The sequence below is a fragment of the Camellia sinensis genome, chromosome 9, assembly GCF_055761805.1.
Source record: "Camellia sinensis isolate YWXY chromosome 9, ASM5576180v1, whole genome shotgun sequence".
NCBI lineage: Eukaryota > Viridiplantae > Streptophyta > Magnoliopsida > Ericales > Theaceae > Camellia > Camellia sinensis.
In genome coordinates, this window is record NC_138969.1 from 21,524,009 (window position 1) to 21,531,083 (window position 7,075).

Below are 7,075 nucleotides of genomic sequence, written 5' to 3' on the forward strand. Positions count from 1 at the left end.
TAGTATTGAACTTGAGGGATGACCTAATCCCTTGTGCCACAAAGTTGAAGAGTTGCTTTGAGAAACTAAGCTTGCGGAGGAGAGGAAAACCGATAAAGACCATTAGAGTGAAAACCTCTAGAAAGCACTGCCTTCAAATTTTTGTCCTGAACAACAAAGGAATTGTTATCAAAAGTGATTGTACAATTATTGTCTTGAGTGAGCTGATGAACAGAAATAAGATTGGAAGAAATTTGAGGAACATGAAGCAAATTGTTCAACTAAAAACAAAAGGTAGGAGTGAGAAGAATACCAGCTCCACAATGCTGAATAGGAAGAGAATCTCCATTGCCTACCACAACCTGATCATGGCCTTGATAGGGTTAATACAGATGCATATGTTGCAAGTCATTAGTGATGTGTGTGGTAGCAACTAAATCAAGATACCAAGGAGAAGCTTTAGATGAAGAAGAATGAACAAAACCTGTGGTAGAAAAGGCTCGAGGAGTTGTAGAGGATGGATGTAGAGGATGGAGGACCACCAAGATAGAGAGAGAGAGAGAGAGAGAGAGAGAGAGAGAGAGAGAGAGAGAGAGGGAGAGAGAGAGAGCAGAGAATATCCTTCTTGAGTCGGTGAACCAGAAGCAAATCCATAAGAGGGTGTATAAGCTGGATTCATGCGATTGCGACACTCAAGAGCTGTGTGATTGTTTTTGCCACAGATTTGACAAACAAAACCTGAAAATAGATCTCCACGACGGCCTCTATAATTTGAAGAATTGGTATAGCGACCTCTGCTACCAGAATTGGAACGATTTCCTCTGTAATTAGAAAAATTTGATCGATTATCTCCTGACTGAAAATGTTGATGTTGTGAATTTGGAGATGACAAATATGGCGAAGCTAGGGTTTGATGTTCAGAAGGAGCTCCTTGAATGACAGAGAAAGCAACATTAGGAGAAGCATGTAAATTGATCTTCTCAATATGAATTGCTTCAGAATATAATAAAGAGGACATTTTTTCCATGGTTACACCATCAGATTGGGCTCGAATAGCTATTTTGAAGGAGTTATATTCATCAGGAAGACCATTCAAAACAAGAAGAATAAGATCCTCATCATCTATAGGTGAAGTGACCAATGCAATTTGATCTGAAATTTCCTTGAATTGTTGCAGATAGACCTCCATAGTCTGAGATTTCTGTGAAAGTGTTTAAAGCTTGTTCTTGAGTTGATGAATATGTGATCATGATAAAGTAGTGAACCTTTTCTCCAAAGAAATCCATACTTTGCGACTATGCTGTAGATGCAAGACTGAAGAAAAAAATTGGTGGTGACAAAGTCACAGTTAAACAGCTAGGAATATGTGCATCAATAAGTTTCCATTTGCTGAATTTCGGATTGGAGAATGAATTGTTCTATGCATTCACAATTGTAGGAGGAGGACAATCAACTGATCCATCAAGATATCCCAATAATTATACGGCTCGAAACAGATTATGAACTTGACTTTTTCAAATTAGATAATTTGATGGGTCAAGTTTTACTGTGACTAAAGAATTGAGATTGGAAAGAAGAAGAGAAAGATTTGGATGAAGAACAGTAGAGGTTGGCATTGAAGATAACGCCATTGTTGAATGCTCGTTAGAGCTCTATTCACGCTGATACCATGAAGAGAAACTGAATCTTGATTATCATTATTGATCTAACTATTACATTATATATATATATATATATATATATATATATATATATATATATATATTCACATATCAGTAACTAACCATCTGACAAACTAAATAATCTTCCAAACAAACTAACTATATACACGTGAACTGCTTAGGTTTTACACAGCCCATGTGTGATGACCCCGCCTCGTATAATATTTTATATTTGGTTATTTAAGGAGATTTGAGATTTTAATTAGTCATTATCCTAATTTAATTTGGGATTTATGAGGAATGTAGAATCTGATTCGTATATGATTCTATTAAAGATTTATTTTTGGAATTAGAACTTAAGGGTCCAAATGGCTTAAGTAACTGAAATTAGGAAGTTGAATCAATTTAATTTTAATTACGGACCCATTTGGGAGTTTAATTAAATATTCATTTCAGTTTAGTAAAATTGAGATTCAATTAATTAGGTCCAAATTGGAGTTAATTAAGTTAATTAAATTATGAGGATTAAGAATTGTGATTATTACGAATTAAATTTATTTATAGAGCGTCCAATTTGAATATGTAATTTATTGATAAAAAGTTGAAGTCTGATTAGAAATTGAAGGCCTAAATAGTTTGAGAAATCAAAATTGATAATGGAAATAAGTCTAATTTAATATTTGGACCTTTTTGGAAGTCTGATTAAAAGTATGATACAGAATGGTAAAGATTAAATATAAATAATTGAGCCTTAATTGAAGTCAAATTAGATTAATTAAATTATGTGGGAATTGTAATTAGTTATGGTTAATTAAGCTAATGTACAATTAGTGTGCTAACTAATCCTAGCATACATCACCACATGGATTAATTTAAGGTGGACAATTGTCCCACGATTTTTAATATTATAACAATAATAATAACAATTATAATAAAAGAATGGAATAAATGAAATCAGGAAGAGGGTGAGCTAAGTATTTGAGCCTTAAATCTATTCACCAACCTGTTCGGTTGGGAAAAATCAGAGAAAAGAGAGAGATAGAGATAGAGGGAGAGAGAAAGAGAGCTTTGTGTTAATGGGTTTGAAGGAAATTCAAGAAATTGAAGACAAAGGAGGAAACTCAAAGCTTGACCAAGAGATTCAACAAATTGAAGATTTTAGGTAAGAAATTAAAGTTCAAATTTTGTAGATAAATTACCTAAAAGCTGAAATTAAGAGATAATTGAGTTCAATTTCATGTAATTAAATAAGGATTTAGCAAGATGATGAAGAAATGGATTTATGTTCAATTTATGGAAATTAATTATTTTGGGTTTGATGTTGTGATTTTGCATGAAATTAAGCTTCATTGTTACATGCATGAATAAATTTTACAAGTTTAATACTCTAATTATACATGCATCATGGATTTGAAGAATTTGGATTAATTCAATTACATATTTTGAAGAGAGAAAGGAAAAGCTTTAGAAAAATCAAATTTATGGAATTTTGGAATTAATCCTAATGTAAGAAAAGTTTTGATCTTATTATGAAAATTATGAATTTGTTTGATCCATGCATGTAATTGAATTTAAAAGTTTTATTCAATTTAAACACATTTTAGAACATCTATGATTATAAATTAAGTTTTTGGTTAAAAATTGAGTTAAGTTGAATTTCTAAGAAATTGATTTGTGTAACTCATAGTTAAGTTGATTTTTGTTTATTAATAATAAAATTGGGTTCTATTTTTACACACATCATGAAATTTCAAGAGTTTGGAAAGTCTAATTCATATTTTAAAATTGTGGGTTTGATATAAAGAAAATGAGTTAAATCTAAATTTGGACAATTGGAGCATAATTTTGAATAAATGATTTCTAATTAGGAGTGTTTACTAAATTATACAATGATTCTCCATGTTTTAAACCAAAAATACAAGTTTTGAGGCATTGAATATCAAATTTGAACTTCGAACACAATTATGGAAATTCCAGAATTCACACTGTCCGTTCGAGCAAGGAAAGTCTCGCTCGAGCGTGAAAATCGAGCTCCCAGAAATTTTGCAAAATTTTACAGTCCGCTCGAGGACCCTATTTTTAGCAATTTTTGACTAACTCTTTTAAATGCATAATTGCACCCTTATGACATTCTAAGAATTCTTAGGCACCAATTGGACTTACATAGTCATGAAATAAACTAGAAATACATAAAGAGAGTTGAATTAAATGAAATGAATATTGAATGGTGCTTCTATTGTGTTTTTGTTTTGTGATTTATATAGGTGGACATCCGAGGCCTTACATCGACTTAACACGCTGTGAGTAATATTCTTATAAAGATAAGTTCAAAGTATCTTTACTTTCAAAAATGTTATTGCTATCAAAATCGATATGTGATTGATTGAATGAATTCTTAAAATGATTTGATAATTGATAGCATGACTTATTGAAATGTTATGTCCTCTAACTAATGAAGTTCTGTTTTGAAACGATATTGTGGCATCCATTGAATATAGGCCCTTGCCTGGGGGTAACAATATCATGGCTAGGCCCTTGCTTGGAGGTAATAGTACCATGCCTAGGCCTTTGCCTGGGGGTAACAATACCATGGCTAGGCCCTTGCCTGGGGATAATAGTAGCATGGCTAGGCCCTTGCCTGGGGGTACCAATACCATGACTTTTAGATTGATTGACATACGATTCATTATTACTTCATGGATGTACCACATAATTTGACATTGAAAGATCTAAATGATGAAATTAATGAATTAATAAAAATGCTATCGCATAATGGTTTTTATTATTGAAAGGGATTGATGTGATGGCTAAACAAATTGTTTTGCCTATGGAAATGGATTGTTTCGGAAAATGAAATATATGTTTTGGTAAGAGATTTGGTATGGAAAATGTTTTGTTATAAAGTTTGATATAATATGGCAAATGCCTTAGTTTGAAAATGATTTAAGACTTATTTCAAAATTGTAAGACATGTTTTTGTACTATCGTCGAACTTCATTTATTTAACCTCTTTATTCTGTTATTACTCGCTGGGATTTAGCTCACTATTTATATGTATATGTAGGTGAGTAAACTAAGCAACAAGGATAGAGAAAGCCTTGGAGTCTACCCCTGTCAGCCTTTTGAAGAGCTTCCGGAATAGAGCAAGTTAGGCTCGAGTAGAGCCAAGAAAATCCGCCCTTAGCTTTGCCAGAGTTTTGTATTTTGCTGAGTCTTAACGTATACGTGTGTGAGATATATAAGATATGTGTATAAATTATTATTGTGTTTTAATGTTTTAATTATTTTAGTCGTCATGTATGCACAAGCTCGATGGACATTGTTATTTTTTTTTGTTTTGTTTCCGCCTTAGGCCTCGATATAATTAAAATATTTTGAAATTTTATCTTTGAGGCCAAAGGTAATCTAGGATTACTGGCCGGTTACGACGCTAAACTTATAGGGGCGGGTTTGGGTCATGACACCATGGCTTGTGATACACCTTCATGTAAGACTGCACTTGATTAGCTTCCGTGGACTGCTTTTGCGCTGTTTGATCTGTTGCAGTAACTATTGCAGTAGCTGAAGCCTTGGATTGCTATGTTAAGTCTTCATCAGATTTTAGTGAATTGCTCCCATATATAGTGGCATACAAATTTAAATTTTAAAATAGTTGAGCATACTTTCCTTTTAGAAATCATAATTTATGGAATAATTAGAGTTTTATTGTTATGGTTAATTGAGTTAACCAATAGAATTTTTTTTTTAATATTTAAAATTTATAAAATTTAGTTTGAGGATTTAGAATTATCACAATTGTTTTGGTTGAAAACCCCTTTTACTTAATATAAGGACTCGTCTAAAATCCATATTTAAGTTTACTACTCAAATTTCAAATTCTGATTGAATTTAATTTGAGTTGATAAATTTTTATCTTAGACCTATTTTGGGAAGTTGGCTTTTTATTCCATCCGAACTTTGTGGTTAAACTCTACTACGGTGACGATACTATAGGAGAGGTCTTTCGAAAAAATAGCTCATTGTTAAGATGATAAAAAGCTTAACACCCCAAGAGTAAAAAGCACTACAAAAAAATCAATTTTTTTCTCTGTTTTTTTGAATGTTTTTTTGCAAAAAATTAGAAATCAATTCTAAAGACAACCATTACTCTTGGCCAAACTGAAAATAGTCCTCAGGCCATAAAATTTTACTTACACTATGCCAAAACAGGGCATTAACGGCGATTTTTTTAACGGCGGTAACGAAAACCGCCGTTAATACCGCCGTTAATTTATCATTAACGGCGGATTCGTTACCACCGTTAAAAAAACCGCCACTAAAGTGTCTTTAACGACGGTAATGAAACCCTCTATTAATGGCGGTAACAAAACCACCGCTAATGCCCAATCATTACCGCCATTAATGACGGCGGTCTTTGCCGGCGGAGCTCCGGCGAAACTCCGGCGTGCTCCGGCGAAACTCCGGCGAGCTCCGGCGAAACCATCTACAATAAAGTAAAAGTAATGTTTAAATATTTATTTAGGGAATATATTTCATGGAGAGTGGCTATGGCAGAGTGGTTGGTGTGGTTGGATGAGAGGTCTTGGGTTCAAAACTTGGGGAGTGCAAGAAGAAAGAATTACTTTTTAAAAAAATCTGAACTTATTTACAGCGGTAAAAAACTGCCGTTTTTGGTCCTATATTACCCACCGTTTTTGGTCGACTTTTAACGACGGTAATTTACCTTTTTACGACGGTTGTACTTTTTCCAACACACGCATAAACGGCGGTAACGAAACCGCCGTTAATACCGCCGTTAAAGGTTTTAACGGCGGTAAAAAATCGCCGCCAAAGCCCAATTTTGGCGTAGTGTTACTTAAATTACTTAAGGCTACGAAATTTTACGAACTTAAATTACTCAAATCGGGCTCACCCAAATTGAACCTCAATTAGGCCATAGGATAAAATAGATGCGCGCTCTAAATTTTATGATCTAAAAATTCATACAATGTTAATAGATATCCTTATCATATATCTCAATATTCAAGAAAAAATTATTTTATAATCTAAAAATTCATCAAATATTAATATATATCATTATCATATACATTTAGTCGTGCATAGTACAGTTTGGGATTGCTGCTGCACAAGGTGCGTAGCAGCAACTGTTGTGCACCTTATTGGGCCCATTCCAGGGTCTAATTCGATAATTTAAACCATTCACATTTTAGAACGTATCGAGTATTATATACTTGTAAAATATCACGTCAATCAGATATCGTTGGCCTTTTCATAAAATCACATGTGTATTTTTTTAAAAAAAATAAGATAAATGTAATTTGAAATATAAAACTCAATGCAAATGTGGCTTGATGAAAAAGATAACGATATCCGATTGATTTGATTTTTTACAAGTACGTTTTACTCAATACCTTCTAAAATGTGAACAGTTCAGA

The 7,075-nt window shown here is 33.0% G+C and overlaps 1 long non-coding RNA gene across 1 annotated transcript; it reads left to right on the forward strand.

Annotated features, from left to right (window-relative positions):
• Nucleotides 1-2,642: 2,642 nt before the first annotated feature.
• On the forward strand, nt 2,643-5,191 carry LOC145799047 (uncharacterized). Its single transcript, XR_014341043.1, has 3 exons — nt 2,643-2,802; nt 3,905-3,940; nt 4,705-5,191. It is a non-coding gene; the product is annotated as an uncharacterized LOC145799047 (long non-coding RNA).
• Nucleotides 5,192-7,075: the final 1,884 nt, after the last annotated feature.